This window comes from Sminthopsis crassicaudata, chromosome 1 (assembly GCF_048593235.1).
Source record: "Sminthopsis crassicaudata isolate SCR6 chromosome 1, ASM4859323v1, whole genome shotgun sequence".
Lineage (NCBI taxonomy): Eukaryota > Metazoa > Chordata > Mammalia > Dasyuromorphia > Dasyuridae > Sminthopsis > Sminthopsis crassicaudata.
In genome coordinates this window covers 646093588-646113411 of record NC_133617.1, presented here as the reverse complement: position 1 = coordinate 646113411, position 19824 = coordinate 646093588, and the positions used below count along the sequence as shown (strand labels likewise).

At 34.2% G+C, this 19824-nt stretch overlaps 1 long non-coding RNA gene across 1 annotated transcript in view; it reads right to left on the bottom strand.

Annotated features, from left to right (window-relative positions):
* Positions 1-1444: 1444 nt before the first annotated feature.
* LOC141551365 (uncharacterized) overlaps positions 1445-19824 on the bottom strand; it is a 132789-nt gene continuing 114409 nt past the window's right edge. Inside the window, exons 3-4 of the long non-coding RNA XR_012484844.1 lie at positions 4922-5687; positions 1445-2560 (exon numbers count right to left, since the gene is read on the bottom strand). This is a non-coding gene — a long non-coding RNA (uncharacterized LOC141551365). The remainder of the gene's footprint in view (positions 2561-4921; positions 5688-19824) is intronic.

Genomic DNA, 19824 nt, shown 5'->3' with positions numbered 1-19824 from the left:
CTCTAGTCCTAGATCCAGAACTTTTTCTCCCAAAATAATCTTCTGTCCCACCTCAAAATGGCTTGCATTTATTTATCTTTGTGTAGGTTGCATTCCTTTCCTCTCTTCTTCCCCCAGGAGATTATAAGTTCCTTCAAGTCAGGGGCCATTTTGTTCCCATCTTTATATTCCTAGCATCTTTCTTGAAGATTTTGGTTTTTGGATGGAACTTAAGATTTTATTGGTATGGGGAACACTTGATAAGGAAACTCTTTCTACTCATTAGTTTAGTAACCTGCTCTACAAATTATATAGTCTTAAAGAGGAATCAAAGGTACTTAAAAGTTTAAGTGACTTGAACAGTCATAATGCTAATCTATATCTGAGACTTGAAACCAGTTCAGAGGCTCTCCATTACACGATGCTATTTTATATATACTGAGATTATAGAAACATAGATTTAGAGTTAGAAGGAACCCCCAAACTCCTTATTTTATTATCAAAGTATTGACAGCCCAGATTGATTAAGTGACTTGCCGAAGATCATGCAGGTAGGCATTGAATAAATGTTTTATATGTATAGTTGAGTTTCATCTTAATTTAAAGTTGTAAAATCTTTGACAGCAGGGAACTATACCTTTCACTTTTTTTGCATCTCCCCACAGTGCCTCACCACATGCTAAGCACATATTTTATAGCATTTTTAGTGAGGAAAGTAACCTTAAAGTACTACACAAATTATAGTAAGGACTTAAATAGTATTATTTGAATCAAATTAAGTAGATATTGTTGTTCCTCACATTGAAATAATTGTTATTCGATATTCACCATATTATATTCACTTATATTCACCAAAACACCAAAAACCAGAACTTATATTCACCAAAGTTCTTTATACCAGAGGTCAAACTTGAGACTTAGCAGCAACAAAAAACAATTGAACTAATTAAAATGTTATTAAGAAATGTTATATAAATTACAATATAATACATTACAATATAATACATTACAAATTACAATATAAATTACAATATAATACATCACAGATAATGTTAACTTGTAGCTTTCTAAGTCTAAGTATGCTGCCCACAAGAATCCATTTCCATTTAAGTTTGACACACTGATCTACAAGCCCTGAACCTGCAAAAATTACATTGTTACATTATTATTATAATTACATTGTAATAGAGTTTTTTTTACAGGGCAAGAAATCTGACAATTTTGGGAAAGTATTGTACAATTGAATGGTTGGATGTAGGAAATGGAAAAAAATCAAGATTTTTAAACAACATTCATTTAATTTGAGGTCAATGTAAAAAGGACAATTTGGCCTACTTTCAATGGTGCAGTAGTTAAACTATGTAGATGTGAAGCCTATATAATTAGTGGGATTTTGTTAATGGAATTATAGCTATTTAGACTGTTCTGAGACTAAAAGTTTCCATGTAGTTGTGGGAATACTGCCTTGGTGTAAATTTTTTTCACCTAGCTATAATTTTTTTTTTTTTTTGGCACTGGATTGTTTTGTTCCTTGTGAGCTTTAGGGGCCATACATAATGTGCCCTTATCTCAGTTACTCAAGATTTAATTACCAAGTTTGTGGATTGGGTAATTGGCCAAAGGTCCATCATCTAATGTCCAATTTTCTGATGATATTATTTGTCTTTATATTTAATTAGGCTGGTCCTCAGATAGCAGACACAGTCTGATACTGGGACTCTACTTAAAACCTCTAATGGGTAGAAACTCCCAAATATTTTTTTCCATTTTAATAACATTTTTATTTAAAAATTTGAATTCTGTCCCTTTCATCCTCTCTTTCTTCCCCCTTCCCAAAGATAGTAGACAATCAAATATAGATCATACATGTACAATTATGTAGGACACTTCCATATTAGCATTTTGTACAAGAAGACTTGAATAAAAGAAAAAATGAAAGAAAGTAAAAATAGTCTGTATTCAAACAATATCAGTTCTTCAGATAGTATGCTTCATCATTAGCCCTTTGGGATTGTCTTGAATCATTGTATTGCTAAGAATAGCTAAGGCATTCACAGTTTTTCATTGAACAATATTGTTATTATTTGCAGTGTTTTGTTTTTTTTTTGGTTCTGTTCACTTCATCATGTTCATGTAAGTCTTTCCAAGATTTTCTGAAATCATGCTGCTTACTATTTCTCATAGCACAATAATATTACATTACTATCATGTGCTGTAACTTGTTTTTCCATTCCCCAATTGATAGGCATTCCTTTAATTTCCAATTTTTAGCCAATACGAAAAGAGCTGTTATACATATTTTTGTACAGATAAGTTCTTTCCCCCATTTTTGGATGTATTTGGGATATAGACCTAGAAATGGTTTTGCTGAATCAAAAGTTTTGCATGATTTTATAGTCTTTTGGACATTGTTGCCCTCCAGAATGTTTGGATCAGTTCACAACTCCACTAACAGTGCATTAGGAGTTTCCAAATCTTGTGTTCTGCTCAAATATCTTCCAGGAACCCAAAGTTACCTTCAAACCAAGATGAGATATCAGTGTAGCAGTGCTTTATAGCTGTAGATCAGAGATGTCATAATCTGAGAAAAAAAACAAGATTAATGTTGACACAAAGAAAAATGGAACAATCTATGACATGCATAAATAGACTTCAGTATATTACCAATGAAGATTTGCACTGTAGAAATGGCACCAAAGACATGTCAAAATAGCAAGAGTAAGAAGTAACAGATGGATAACCTGAATATTTAAAGAGACCACAGAAGGTCTCCAGCTCATTGGACAGATTATCTATGGAGGATTTATGGAAAGAAATAGACAAGGCTTGTGCATGATGGAAAAAAAAAAAGTGCATTGGTTTTTATCTACCCTAGTGGAAAGGGAACTTAAACTAATGAGATCTTGGATCCATGAATGTATTACAATAGCCAAATGAATGAATAATTCAAGCTCTTTTCTCCTCTTCATTGCTAGGGGACATGCTGTATATTTTACTGCTTATTAGCGCCTCTAACAGAAGGTAGACAAGGACCTTGTTGGGGAGGTAAAACTGAAATCTCCACAATTTGTTACTTGTTCACAATTCCATTAAAAGCTTAGTGTAGGAGAAGGATGAAGTGATGGGCTAAAATGCAGTTTGGACAATGACTTGGGAATTTTAATTATCCCTGCTAATCCAATGCCCTATTATAAATAATAGAGATTGGACTAGTACAAATCAGCCCCACGCTTTCTTGGGGCTTGAAGCTATATTGCTTTCATCATACAGCAATCCACATAGCAGTGAAGACCAGTATAACGTGTGTTCCAGCAAATGTTCTCCCTAAGCCTTCCAGCTCCTAAGAATAGAATGGAATGTAGAAGGCAAGAATTGGATGATTGTCATTTCACCACAACTGAAAGAGTTAAAAAAAAAGTTATATGGAAGTATGGAAATGCTAAAAAGAACAACAATTATATAGAAAGTTAAAAAGACATTGTTCTGATACAAAGTTGGAGAGGAATAGGAAAGGGTTAACTATTTTTTAGGGCTAAGAAAAGTAACTTCCCACTGCCTCCAAATCTGAGCTCCTCCTTTCTTTCCTCCTCTTCCCTCCCTTTTCCTTCTCTTTCCTCTCCTCTCCTTTTCCCTCCTCTTTTCTTCCCTTCCCTCTCCCCTCCTCTCCCCTCCTCTCCTCTTGCCTCCCTTTTTCTTCCCTTCCCTTGCCTCTTTTCTCTCCCTCCTCTTCTCCCCTCCTTTCCCTCTCTTCCCCTTCCTTCTCCTCTTCTCCCTTTTGTTTTCCTTTTCCTCTCTCCTCCTCTCCTCTCTTCTGTTTCTCTCTTCTTCCCTCTATTCATCTCTCCCTCACATCTTTTTCTCTCTCTATGCTGTGAGTTGCATAAATATTTTACAGTTCCCCTATGAAAGGTTTCCAAGGGGCCCATGTAGAGGAAAAATCTTTGAAAGGATTTTTCCCCCCATAGCAATTAAAACCTTCCAACTCTAAGTATTCTGAATTCCCACTGAGTGCAGCAGGACTTACTTTTACATGATTGAGATGGTTTCAAGTCTGAACATGAGCTATGTCACTTTTCTTTGTGATTTGCTTTTGTATATTTGGAATTTGAGTTCCGAGATGACAGTACAATAGACTAGGAGTTCTTAACTGAGGATCAATAAATTTCAAGGAGTCTGTGAATGTGGTTAGAAAACTACATATATACGTGTGTATGTGTATATATATATATATATATATATATATATATATATATATATATATATATATATATATATATATATATATTCATATCCTTGAATTGAAATACAGCATATCCTTTGATTATGAAGCTAGCCAATAAGATATTATGAGAAAAAGCCCATAGGTTTTATACATAGCCAAAGAAGTCTATGTTCAAAAAAAAAAAAGTTAAGAAGTTGCTGCAGACAGAACCCCACTTGGATGTAAAAAGCAACAATCAGGACTTATAACCTATATTTCCTGTAGCTCATTTACAGGGTTAAGATGACTATAAATCATCTGAAAGTTGATTTTTACTCATAAGATGAAGTAAAGGGTACCTAATTTATGCATATACCATTTTTAGTTAACACACCAATAAAAATAATTGTGCAAGTCTAAGTTTGGAAGTCATCCCAGAGTTTATGACAAAGCTTAATAAAGCCAAGCATACTGAATGTAAGATGGGAATTTTATTGAAATGAAATTAGTCCATCTTGTAAGCTTTACATTTTCCTGAGATTTGTTGAACTTAAAATGAAAGCTCTCCTGGGTGCTCACAACTCAGTCCTGCAAGGGTTCAAGCACAAACACAGCTGGGTTTTATACTTAACCACGATATCTAACCAGGAGGGCCACATTAGACTTTACTATAGCATAGTAAATAAACACACTTGAGAAGTACCTTCTGAATCCATGTGAGAAGCTGCAAGAGATACTTACAGTTTGAATCACCTCAGAAAGTCAGGCATTTCCTCATTTCTGGAGATCTTTAACCAGGCTGGATAACCACTTGTCAGGTAGGTTGTAGATGAGATTTCTGTGCAGGTCTGAGTTGTTAGATGACCTATAAAGTTCCTTCCAACTCTGTGAAACTCTGGCTTATGACACTGAATTCACGACTTTTGATGGAGGTGATTATAATTAGTGAGACATGCAGTCAGACCCCAATTACCAAGAATAATGAATTCTGTGAAAGTCACATTATTTGAATTTTCATTACATATTTCTATTGGGCTGGAACTAGTTGCTATATTTTACATATAAATTATAACTGTGAAAAGCGTGAATTTGAATCATATGACCATTTCATGGCACTGTTAGAAGTGCAGATACAAATACAAAACACAAAACTTGTGCCCTTAAAGTTATTCTTATTGTGGTTGTTCATCCTTTTTTCTAGAAGAGGACCAATGACATAATAAGGGTATTGTCTTGACTTGTGATGCACTGGATTTATGTGAAGCAGAGTTTTGTGAAGTCATCAGCCTCATTCCTCCAGTCATCTAAACCCCATGGCAAAACAAAAGTCAAGATGCCTGTCCCTTAAGGAACTTACATTTTAAAAGAGGAATACAACATAAAGCTTGGGACTCAAATATAAATTTTCACACTCACAGGCCAATATTTTTTCTACTTTACCAGGTTTCTTCTCTAAGTAGTCCAATTTTCCTGGAAGACTAATTTTGAAACTCATTCATTATGATTTCTGAAACATAAAAAAAAAAAAATTTCAGAGGGTCATTTGGACCAGCTACCCTTCTATCTGATGGTTCATAGATGTCAGAGAGAGCATTGTATAGCCTATTTCTAAAGATTTCCAGGAATAAATACTGCAATTTCTTTTAGTATCTTGCTTCATGGCTTGATTTAATTATTACTGATCCAATCTCCAAAAAAAAAAATTAATTAAAAAAAAAAAACATTGCTTGAGCCCAGAGAAAATGGGATACTCTTTCTATTTCAATATATATATATATATATATATATATATATATATATATATATATATATATATATATATATATATATACTAAACTTTAAAATACAGCAAGCAGTAACAGAATGACTTACAATAGGATTTAATCATTTAACTTACAATAAATCTTGTTACAATCTATTGGATGGCTGAGAGAATTGAATGAGAATGGAAAACACACTCCTTACATAGGGAGTCAAGAAAACTAAGTTCTATTCCCAGCTTTATTGCTTAATAGAACCAGGCAGTCATTCAGGTTTTTATGGCCTAACACATGGTCAATTTTTATATAAGCTCCATGAACCACTGAGAAAAAAGTAAACTCCTTTCTGTCTCCATTCAATTTTCTCCAAAGACCTATCATAACTAACTTTTCTAACATTTTGTTTACCTCCTTAATTTCTTTCTTATTTATTTTGTGGTTTGATTTATCTAGTTTTGAGAGAGCAAGGTTGAGATTCCCCCACCAGTATAGTTTTGCTCTCTATTTCTTCTTGCATCTCTTTTAACTTCTCCTTTAGGAATTTCTATGCTATACCACTCGGTGCATATATGTTTAGTATTGATATTGCTTCATTATCTATGGTACCCTTTAGAAAGATATAATTTCCTTCCTTATCTCTTTTAATTAGATCTATCTTTGCTTTTACTTGATCTGAGATCGAATTGCTACCCCTGCTTTTTTTTTCTTCACCTGAAGCATAATATATTCTGCTCCAGCCCTTTACCTTCACTCTGCATGTATCACTATCCTTTAAAAGTGTTTCTTGTAAACAGCATATTGTAGAATTCTGACTTTTAATCCAGTCTGCTATCCACTTTCTTTTTATGGAAGAGTTCATCCCATTCACATTCACAGTTAAAATAAGTAATTCTGTATTTCCTGCCATCTTATTTACCCTAAGTTATGCTTTTCTCTTTCCTTTCCCTCTTCCCTTCTCTCCAGGATTTTGCTTTCGGTGACCATCTCCCTCAAACAGTCTTCCCCCTTTAAGGCCCCTCCCTGCTTTTTACACCTTTCCCCTAATCCTTCTGTTTTCCCTTTTATTAGTCTTTCTCTTTCTTTTCCTCCTTTCCCTCCTACAAGTCTGATATTCACTCTTAGACAGGCGGTTATTCAGCCTCAAATTCTATATTCTGCAAAGACCCTTCCCATTTGTGACATTTTATGGACTTGTGAAAAGAACAACAGATCTAATCTACAATTTCTCTCCCCTTTGTATTTCTTCTTGGTGGCTTGTTTGGAAGTTTTTGTTTGAACAGTATCATAGAGGTTAAAGCAATAGCAATGATGAATCAATAAATCAACAAATTCTTATTAACAACCTACTATATGTCAGGTATAAAGTGATGATAATATCTCCTTAAATTTTTCAAAATACTTTTCAATGAACAACAAATAAGAAGAGGGAGAATAAAGAAACGACAATACAGACTGTGATAAAATAGAACTGTTTTAAGTTCTGATAATTTTAAAAGCTATTTATTTTAAATTTTGTTCCCTTTAGTTCTATATTATTTCTTAATATGTGGAAATCAAAATAAATTAGGGTGGTTCTGGGCAATGGAGAGATCATCTATTGACTTTTATGTGTCATGCTGGTTCATTTATTTATTTATTTTGCTGATGCAATTGGGATTAAGTGACTTACCCAGGATCACACAGCTAGGAAGTGTTAAGTATCTGAGGTCAGATTTGAACTTCTGTCCTCCTGACTTCAGGGCTGATGTTTTATCCACTGCACCACCTACCTGTCCCATGTTGTCTTTTTTGTTGATGAATCCTAGTAAGATACTGTATCATGTTACTTTTAATTTTAGTCTTTGAAAATAATTGGCTTATTTAAAGCCTGAGAGTAGTTTAATGGCCCCTAATGCCCATTTGACTGATCCTCTTCAATTTTAGAGAATTTATTTTATTTTATTATTTTATTTTTATAGTTTTTTATTTACGAGACATATGCATGAGTAATTTTTCAACATTGACCCTTGCAAAACCTTTTGTTCCAATTTTTCCCCCAACTCCCTTCCCCAGATGGCAGGGGTTAATTATGTTAAAGTGTATGTTAAATACAATATACGTATACATGTCCATATAGTTATTTTGCAGCACAAGAAGAATTGAACTTTGAAATAATGTACAATTAACCTGTGAAAGAAATAAAAAAATGCAAGGGGACAAAAACAGAAGGAGTGGAAATGCTATGTTGTGGTTCATACTCATTTCCCAGAATTCTTTTGCTGGGTGTAGCTGATTCTATTCAGCTGGTTGAACAAATGGAACTGATTTGGTTCATCTCATTGTTGAAGAGAGTGACATCCATCAGAATTGGTCATCATATAGAATTGTTGTTAAAGTATATAATGATCGCTTGGTCCTGCTCATTTCACTCAGCATCAGTTCATGTAAGTCTCTCTAGGCTTTTCTGAATCATCCTGCTGGTCATTTCTTACAGAACAAAATATTCTGTAACATTCATATACCATAATTTATTCAGCCATTCTCCAATTGATGGGCATCCACTCAGTTTCCAGTTCCTGACCACTACAAAGAGGGCTGCCATAAACCTTTTGGCACATTCAGGTCCCTTTCCTTTCTTTAAGATCTCTTTTGGATATATGCTCAGTAGTAACACTGCTGGATCAAAGGATATGCACAGTTGGATAACTTTTTGAGCATAGTTCCAAATCACTCTCCAGAATGGCTGAATGTATTCACAATTCCACCAACAATGTATCAGTGTCCCAGTTTTCCCATATCCCCTCCAACATTCAGTATTATCTTTTCCTGTCATCCTAACCAATCTGACAGGTGGGTAGTGGTATCTCAGAGTTATCTTAATTTGCATTTCTCTGATTAATAATGACTTGGAGCATCTTTTTATATGGCTAGAAATAGTTTCAATTTCTTCATCTGAAAATTGTTCATATCCTTTGACCATTTATCAATTGGAGAATGGCTTGATGAGAATTTATTTTAGATGAAAAGTTATGAGTTCTGTTACAATTACTCTGAGTCCTCATTTCAAAAAAAATTCCTAACATTTATGCATTATACATTTGTTTCTATCCCTAGTTAATGCCTGGCCTCTATTTGAGTGAGGCAAACTTCAGTTTATTAGAATCTTGAGAAGCAAAACAGCAAATCCTACTATGGTATTTGCGGATAGACAGTGAATTTTGTGGGAAGAACAAAATTATTCTTGGGATTGCCTTCAGACATTAAATAAGTGATACACTAGGATATACTATAACACATTTAACACGTATGAGACTGCCTGCCATCTAGGGAAGGGGGTGGAGAGAAGGAGAGGAAAATTCAGAACAGAAGTGAGTATAAGGGATAATGTTATAAAAATTACCCATGCATATGTACTGTCAAAAAATTATAATTATAAAATTAATAAAAAATAAGTGATACATCAGTTGTACCAGCTATGTCCTCTGCTCTGAGATGCCTGTAAAGCAAATGGCTCTTCTTGATATCTGCCTTTTCTGCTGCAATTTAGTTTTTTTTTCTTCCTCCTTTCCCTAATTGTCTCAGGTTTTTCAGCTTATATATCATCTCAGCAATCCCCACTTCTTTTTCTCTATTTTTATAACTTCTGTTTTCTAATTTTTTCCTCCCAGAATCTCCATCTGGCTTCAAGGTAGCTTCTTCCTTTTGTGCAAATTCCTCGGGCATGACCATGTGTCTCACCAATGACTTTGATTCAAGGAAGTATACAGGCCCTGCTCATATACATTAAATTATAAATGACTGATTCAATGAAGAAATGTTCTTATCTGACAAAGTAATTGCTATGACTGAGTCACTTCTTTCATGGTTATTAAGATTATGCAGCATTCTCATTTTTCTCTTCTTCCAGTATTTATGATTTATAGAGACTCTCTTAGAAGATTTAGGCTTCGAATGTAAATTGTTAGCACTACTGTCTATCTACCCAGGTTACTTATACCTTCGGAAGCTAATAATTAATGTGCAACAAGAAAATGGTATTTACACACATATATTGTATCTAGGTTATATTGTAACACATGTAAAATGTATGGGATTACCTGCCATCGGGGGGAGGGAGGGGAGGGAGGGAGGGGATAATTTGGAAAAATGAATTAAAAAAAAAAAAAAAGAAGATTTAGGCTTCTTCATACATGTCATTGATTCTCTTCTGTCTTACTCCCTTCACCTACCTGAATAGTCCAGAATTGGCAGATATTGTTAATAATAGAATATTAGAGCTGGAAGAAGCTTTAGTAAATCATTAGTTATATTAAATATTGAAATTTTAATATTAATAAAACATAAATAAGTAAATTAATAAATATACATATATAATTAAATTATTTTATTTAATCTCCACTTTATTTTACATATGAGGAAGTTAAGGGAGGCAAATTGACTTGCCTAGTGTTGCATTATTTGTTTCATAACTAGGCCTAGAACTCAAATCTCTGAATGTCTAGGTCATTAGTTTTTCTTTCCATTGTGTCACACTGTTTCTTAGCCTATTATCCTGTCTGGGGCCTTCTACTCGTTATGATCAGGAGAAAAATTAGATATTGCACACTCTTGCCATTTTCATTTTTCTTTTTCTCATCCCAATGCTTTTGCTCATGTCAATTTCAATATCTTTGTAATATTGTTGGGTGTCTCTGCAGGGGATGGAGCTGGTCAGTAGGGACTGGGTCCTTTCTTCTTCCTTCTTCCTTCAGTAGATGTAATTAGACACACCCTGTTACAATAATTAACTCAATTTTAGTCTAAGGACAATATACTAGCCCTTAGGTCCATGTGGTCTTATTATAGTGATGAGGAAACAGCATGTCATCCAAAGAATCAGTAGCTATAACTACAACTGGCTGATTTCCAACAGTGGGGGCTCTCCAAGGCTCAGTTACTAAATAGTGCCCTCTTGAGAAGCATTGAGGTTTGTAAAAGGTTAGGAAGCTTCTGAATGAAATACGGTCTTAGTATTTTGTGCACTGGTATAGCACTGTCAGCATAGTATAGTAACAGATGCTTCAGATAGTCACAGTTCATTGATTTTTATTTGTCAATAGTTGACATTTTTAAAACACCAATTATGGATCTTGTATGAAATCTATATGCCTTCTTTCCAAGGTGAGGAGAGAAGGGATGCTGACAATATTATTGAGATAACAGTTCTTTGTCAAAAGGTTGCTCCCCAAGCTCTCTTATATTTGAGACTGATATTTCTCCAAGCAACAAAATGTCAAAGGCAACACATGAGTCATATATGTTTTAAAATTAGCCAGTATTATATGTAAGTGGGAGCTAAGGGGTAGAAAGTGGAATTTAAGAATAAGATCTTGTATGATCTATGTGTAGCTAAGCACTGTGAATAAAGAGTTGTATTTTCTGGATTTAGACTTGTGTTAGGGATTCTAGGAGAATGGAATCTAGAGGAGAATAATTTAGTCCAAGCTCCTCTTTTTACAGATGAAGAAATTAAAGTCAGATGAAATTAAATAACTTTATAGGATTGTAGGATATTAGATAGGAGGTCCTCATATCTCTTGTCTAGATTAATAAAAATAACCTCCCAATTAGTCTCCTTGCTTTCAAATCTCTTCCCTTTCTAATCTGTATCCCTTAAAACTGCCTATTCCTATATACTATATGATCATATTTTACCTTCCTAAAAAAATTTCCAGTGTTTCTCTATTGCTTCTAGGACTTACTTATTCATTTATTCATTCATCATTATTTACTTAGTACCTCATGTCTGCCAGACTGTGCTCTATGCTGAGGATCCAAAGATAAATGAAACAGTACTTGGTTCTCAAGGAATAGCATTCCCTGACAACATTACACTAGATCAAAAAACAAGCTATTTATCCTGGTAGTTAAGGTCTTTTACACACTATATTCCCTACTTAAATGCCAAACTTATTCCCTATTATCTCCCTTCACACAATCTGTATTCCAGCCAAACTGGCCACTAGTTGGTAAACCTGGCAAGTCAACTCTTTTTTGCCTTAATTTCCTCAAGTGTAAAAAGAGATGGATAAGAAAATAGCTAGCCATTCCAGTGTCTTTGCCAAAAAATCCCCAAAAAGAGATCACAAAGAGTTAGAAATGACTGAAAAAATCGAACAGCAGCAGCAAAAACAAAAAAGTCTTTAATACTGCCAATCATCTTTTTACCCATCTCTGCAGAATGCTCATGTATTAAAGAAGAATGGGGGCAGTAAGGGAAGTCTTCATTTTGTAGGCTGCCATGTACCCAGAAAGAAATGCAATGATCAAACAGTTCAAAAGCAATATAATTTGGAAATGTAGGCTGAAATTGTTTTCCTTTTCCCCAGGGCATTAACCAATGTGGTTTTTCTGGGCTCCATATCAAAAGACCACTTCCTGGTATATCTAAATGGACTTTAGGCAGGTACTAAAAATGTTTTTAAATTTTGTTTCTAAAATTTTGTCTTAAAATTTTGAATTTTCTGAGCCCTTTGGGGTGGGGGAGTAAAAGAAAGGTAAGAAAGATTAAAAAAAAAAGAAATAATAATGTTCATTTTGATTTCTAGAGATATTGGTTTCTACCCAGTGTTTTTCTTAGAGGTTAGGATTCCAAGTCATTGGACAATAACATTACAAGGCCATGCATGATGTCATCAGTTTAGAATTAGAAATAAATTCAGAGGTTACCCAGTTCAATCTGTTCATTTTTCAGTTGAGGAAACTGAGGCCCAAAGAGGTGAAGTGATGTGTCCAATATCATATAGATAGTAAAAAGAAAAGTTGAATTCAAGTCCAGGTTCTCTGACTCAAAATTCAGGAATTTTTTTTTGTTGTTGTTTCATTGCACCAAACTAGTTCTCTTAAAAAAACAAAGAGACAGTAAAGTTTTGAGCAGAATATCCCCCTTCTCCTCAACTTTTCTACCCAAGGGTGGGGGGAAGGGAACTCCCTTACTTCAAAATGCTTAGACTGTGCAACACAATTGCAAATCATTAACTTATATTAAAGTGACTTATATAATAGCTCTGGATTTGTTTAAAATTTTTTTCATTTTAAAAAAGAATTTTCCAACAACTTGGTATTAATTTAGATATTTGGAGAATTTTTAATAAAGCAAATAAAATCTTAGGTTTGCTATGTGTTCTCTGGCAGTATTGGTCTGTGAGACAGGGGGACAGAATTAGTTCCTGAGAATGAAAAACAGTTTCTACCACTTCCCAGTCCCCAGTCTAAGTACTATAAACTAAAATGAAACTGTTCTATTCTATTTGTATTTGAGTAAAGTACAGAAGGTAAAAGTATCTAAGAAATAAGGGAAAGGTTTTGTACACATGTTTTGAAATAATCTCAAGTTTTTAATCTGAAAGTTAATGATTTATATGCACTTTATTGACAAAAGAAAATGAAGTTTAGGAGAATGATTTTGTTCTATTTTGTCCTAGATATTTGGGAAAAGGTTTTGTTTTTTGTTTTGTTTTGTTTTGTTTTTTTTGCATGAGTTTGCATGGATACAGTATCTCAGCTGCTCTTGGGTACAATAAGGCTGTGGCATTTAGACTTTCATTCTATCTCCAAACTTCCTCTGGGGGAAGTTTCCCATGGCTCATTTCTTCCATATGCCTTGTAAAAATATGCTATTTTTGGTCAAGGAATATGTATGTACATATTCCAATATATAACTATGCTTATATATACACGCACACATACATGCATATATATGTATGTATACACATGTACCTATATGAATATATGTAGGTGAGTATGGATATATATATATATAGAGAGAGACATATAGACATTTAATTTATCTTTTTAGTCTTTTTTTATAGTCTTCAGATTCTATACAAGCAAAAAAAAAGTAAAATTATAAACCATTTTCACTTATGAAGACTAGATATATCATGTTAAGTGGAATCAATAGTGGCACAATGGATAGAATATACACCTTGAAATTAGAAAAACTAAGTTCTCATTCTGTTTAGTAGTACCTTTTAAAAATTTGTACACAAGTCATTTTACCTTTTTGGTCCTCAGTTTCCTCATCTATAAAGTTACTTTTGATCTCTAAGGGCCATTAGGTCTTTAAATCCTATTAATTTATGGACTGGGTGGAGGGAGGGGAAGAAAAAGAAGAGAAAAGCTTTTTAAGTTCAAGGTCTATTCTTACCAATGATGCAACATTATTCAAATAAGTTTTATTCAGTTATTAATAGTCAATACTGAATCTGCAAAGGCAGTAGAGATGGTAATGAATGAATGAATCAGGGTAAATAAAACATGTAGATGGGAAGCCTAAAAACTGTTATAGAATTTTCCAAGTTAGTCCATGCTTGCTTTGGTCTGTCTCTATTGCTGAGTACCTGTGTGATGTTGGCAAGACACTTAACATCACCTCTAGGTCTCAGTTTCTTGATCTGTAGAAGAAGAAGGTTGTTTTCTAAGTTCTCTTCCACCTCAATTAAACTAATAAGCCTATGATGCTCATACAAAAGTGAATTATTTTCAAGTCCAATATGAAAAAAATTTCATCTCAAAACAAACTTGGGGGGTGAAATGAACCAAATTGCACAAAAGATATTTATAGAAACTCTTGTATTGGCTAAGAATTGGAAATCAAAGGGATACCCATCAATTGGGGAATGATTAAACAAGCTGTGACACATGATAGTAATGGAATATTATTGTATTTTCAGAAACAACAAGCAGAATATGTCAGGAAAACCTGGAATTGCATAGTGAAGTGAACAGAACCAGTAGAATAGTGTACACACTAACAGCTATAGTCTGATGAAAGTGCTGTGAATGACTTAGCTATTTTCAGTAATACAATTATTCAAGATAGTTCCAAAGGACTAATCATGAAGCATGCTATCTGCCTCCAGAGAAAGAATTGATATTATTTGAATGCAAACTGAAGCATGTTATTTTTCCTTTCTTTTATTTTTGAATCTTGAATCTTCTTATATAAAAATGATTAATGTGGAAATATTTTACATAATTGTATATCTATAACCAATATCTGATTTTATACTATCTCAGGGAGAGGGAGGAAAGGAGGAGGAAGAAATAGAATGTGGAACACAAAACTTAAATTTTTTTCACAATAGTATTTTATTTTTCCAATTATATGTAAAAATAGTTTTCAACATTCATTTTTGTAAGATTTTGAGTTTCCATTTTTTCTTCCTTTCCTTCTTTACCCTACCCTTTCCCAAAACAGCAAGCAATCTTATGTAGGTTAAACATACACCATCATTTTGAACACATTTTCATATTTGTCATGTTATGAAAGAAAAATCAGAATAAAAGGAGAAAAACCATGAAAAAAAGAAAAAGCAAACCAAAAAAAGGTGAAAATAATATGCTTTCATCTGCATTGTCTCCAAATTCTCCTTCTGGATGTGGGTGGCATTTTCAATCCCAAGTCTTATTAGAATTGTCTCAGCATATTGCTGAGAAGAACTGTCTATCATAGTTGATCATCACATAATCTTACTATATCTATGTACGATATTCTCCTGGTTCTGCTCATTTCACGACATCAGTTCATGTAATTGCTTCCAGGCTTTTCTGAAACCAGCCTGTTCATCATTTCTTACATTACAATATTACATAATTTTATTACATTACATTCATATACCATAACTTATTCAACCATTTCCCAATTGATGAACATCCGCTAAGTTTCCAGTTCCTTGCTATTACAAAAAGAGTTGTTAACAAGCATTTTTGCATATGTGGGTCCTTTTCTCTCTTTCATGATCTCTTTAGGATACACACCTAATAGTGGCACTGCTGGATCAAACATTAAGCACACAGTTTGAGAGCCCTTTGGGCATGCATAGTTCCAAATTGCTGTCCAGAATGGCTGGATCAATTCACAACTCCACCAATAATCCATTAGTGTCCCAGTTTTTCCACATCTCTTCCAACATTTATTATTATCTTTTCCTTTCATCTTCGTCAATCTGATGGGCATGACATGCTACCTCAGAGTTGTTTTAATTTGCATTTTTCTAATCAGTAGTGATTAAGAACATTTTTTAAAATGTTTATAGATGGCTTTAATTTCTTCTTCTGAAAATTGTTCATATCTTTTGAGCATTTATCATCTGGAGAATGACCTGTATTATCATAAATTTGAGTCTGTTCTCTATGTATTTTAGCAATGAGGCCTTTGTCAGAAACACTGGCTGTTAAAATTTACTTCCTAGCTTTCTGCTTTCCTTCTAATCTTGACTACATTGGTTTTGTTTGTACAAACTTTTTTTAATTAAATATAACTAAAATGACCTATTTAGCATTTTATAATATTCTCTATTTCTCATTTAGTCATAAATTCCTCCCTTCTCTAAAAATGTGGTAGATAAATTATCCCTTGCTCTCCTAATTTGTATATGGTATCACTTAGATCATGAATCCATTTTGATCTTTATTGGTAAAGTAAGATGTTAGTTTATGCCCAGTTCCTGCCATATTATTTCCCAGTTTTCCCAACAATTTTTTGTCAAATAGTATATTCTTATCCTATAATTTAAAGTCTTTGGAACTCAAAACTTTAAATAAAAAATGTGTTATTGGAAAAAAAAAGTTTCTATAATTTGTTGAATCACTTCAGCCATATCCAACTCTTTGTGATCCCATTTGGAGTTTTCTTGGGAAAAATGAAGTAGTTTGCCATTTTATTCTCCAACTCATTTTGCAGATAAGAAACCTAAGGCAAACAGGGTTAAGTGACTTGCCTAGGGTTATGTAACTAGTGAGTATCTAAGGTAGGATTTGAACTCATGAGGATGTGTCCTAATTCCAAGCCCAGTGCTCTATCCACTGTACTATCTAACTGCCCAAGTGTCTCTGAGACAATGTAACTTGGGAGCTGACCTAATAATGTAATGTGGAATGAACATCCAACAATTATTTATTAAACTCTACCATTGACAAAGCCCTATGCTAGACAATAGGGAAAACAAAGACACCGGTTTCCAAAGTGCCTGATTTTAATTAATTTGCTTGCAATTGAGTAATAGGGCTTGTACAGATATAAATAAAATACAAGATAGGGAAGAACGGGGGCAAAGGAAAAATAGAGATGAAATGCTCTGACAACATTTGCGACTCATAGGCTCATGCTTTCATCAAGGCATCAAGGGAAGCTTCATGAAAGAGATAGCACTTGATAGAAACAAAAGATTTTGAAAGGCAGAGATTTGTTTGAGCAAACATTTGTTAAATGTCTATGATTAAAGAAACTGTGTACTATAATGGATAAAGATATGGGTTCTAATGTTATCTGACACACATTGGCTATCACATCATAAACAAGTTATTCAACCTCTCAATACTCCAAGTACTTCTCTAAGACAATAAGTTGTAGCAAAGGAGCTGAACTGCATCTGTAGAGGTATTTCCCTTATGTGGGAATTCCTTACCCATGAAATCATAAATATAATTTCTATACCTATGTTCAAGAAACAATAATAGTTCTTGCCTTCATGATACATTCTGCTAGACACATTTATGCAGAAAAGACAATTACACAGAAGAAAATGATGAGAGACCAGCAAAAAATGCTTTAAAAATATTTGAAGAGGTAAAAACAGAAGGAATCAGAGATGGCTTCTTGAAAGAGTTGTCATCTGACCTGAGTCTTGAATAAAGAGTCTGAAGGACAGAAATTAGCAAAGAGTATATTTCAAATACTATTGGGAGGAACTTGCACAAATCATCAAAATGGAATATGGTGTGTCAAGTTTGGGAGTTCAGGAGACTGAATTTATGAAGGGGATTAATATGAAATAATACTAGGAAGGGAGGTTAGAACCAGACTATGGAAGGACTCCCTTAGATATTTAGCTAAGGAATTTGGCTTTTCTTTAGAGGTGATTGGAACCACTGGAAGTTCCTGAGAAAGGGAATAACATGTTCAGATCTGTGCATTAGGAAGAATATTTTGGCATCTGTTTGAAAGATGGGATTGTAGATGGGAATGATTGAATGAAGACTGACCACTTGGAATAGCATTACAATAATCCAGTTAAGTGGTAAAGGTGGTAGTAGCAGTGTGGGGGAAAGGAGAATATGGAACAATTAAGGATGTATAATTTAGCAACTCATAGAAATGTGACAACAACAACAGTGCCAGTGACAGCAGCAACAATGAAATTGGACATATAAAAGAGGGAAATCAAGGTGGCTCCAAGTTTACAAACCAGGTTGCTGGGAGGATGGCAGTGCTTTCCATATAAAGAATATGGAAGTTTAGAGGAATGGCAAGCTTAAGGAGAAAAAGAAGTGAGTTTGGAACATATTAATATTGAGTTACAGGTGGAATATTCAGTTATATACTTTTGGGGAAGATTATTCTCCCATGTTTTAAGTTAATGTCATCAAGTATTAAGAATATCTTGAGTAACTTAGAGAATCACATCAAGTTCTTCACTGAATTTTTCTGCTTCTTCATCCTCTGCACAGCTGCTGGTACATAAGCTGCAATTATCTTTATGTCAGTTTGTTTGTTTGTGGCTCATTTTGTGCATTAACAGGCATCTGTCCCATGAAATGGTATTTCTCATTGCCTGGGGGTACATAATTTGAAGCTGACTCTACAAACTCCTTTTGCTCAGCCTTCCAAGGAGAACCTGTGAGCCATCCTTCCATTTAACTACAATTTCTTTGTCTTCTGGTTTCATTTACAAGTGATCATGTCAATATGGCTGTGGTTAATTTCTTTTAGTAGTGTATCAATTTTTGGTTGTTGGACCAAAGTCTTGCCCTTAGGGTTCCAGCAATTAAATTAATGTCTATAGATGGTCAAAGCCTTTTTTCTTAGCACTCTTTTACTTGCTTTTCTATTTTTTTTTAATACTAACATCACTATGGGATCAGACTAGGGCCACATAGAGACATTTCATATTTGAATTGTCTCATGGTTCACCATAGCCAAAGAATTTATTACCCATTAGCTAACCTGCTGGTGATGAGCCTACTTGGCTAGGCTGATTTTCATCTAGCAGACACAGTCTGTCACCAGAACCAAGATGAAGTCTTTCCAGCTTGGCAAAGCATGCCAGAGTTTGTTCTCTACTGGCATAGACTTTCAGAACCCTTGGTAACGTCCATGCCAGGACAAAGCAGCTGAGCAGACTTGGGGAGGTAGTCATTTTTCTTCACAGTAGAACAGCAAACTCTAGCTTTTAAGGCTGCTTCTTAGGATCCTGAGATCATGGATTTGGAACTAGGAGGGGTTCTTGGGAAATAAAAAATGAATATGTTCCCAATATTAGAAATGGTATGTGCAAATGCACTGAGGCAAAAGATCCCTTGTCTTTTGAGAATACTTTGTTTAAAATATAAAGGATATGGAGGGGAATAATATTGAATAAGGAGTAAAATGTAGATTAGAACTTAAGACTTTAAAAACTATGCAATAGTTAGCATTTTAAAAAATTTTGGTAGCAGCTAGATGGTGCAGTGGATAGAACACTAGCCCTGAAGTCAGGAGGACCTGAGTCACTTAATACTTCCTACCTGTATGACCCTGGGAAAGTCACTTGATCCCAATTGCCTCAGAAAACAAACAAACAAACAAATAACTGTAGTTTGGAAGCAGATTGTGGAAAAGCCTTAAATGCTGAGCTAAGGAGTTTAAATTTTGACCTAAAAGTTACAGAGAGTCAGTGAATATTTTTGAGCAGAAAAATGAGTTAATCAAACCTGTACCTTTGGGCAATTCTTTTGACAGATTATAAAGGATGAATTGAAGAAGGGAGAGACAGGAAGTAGAGAACCTAGTGAAGAGGGAACTGCAATGGTGTGAGTGAGAGGGAGTGACAGTAATTAATAACCAGAGTGATGTCAGTATTGTGGAATAAGGGGGCCTATACA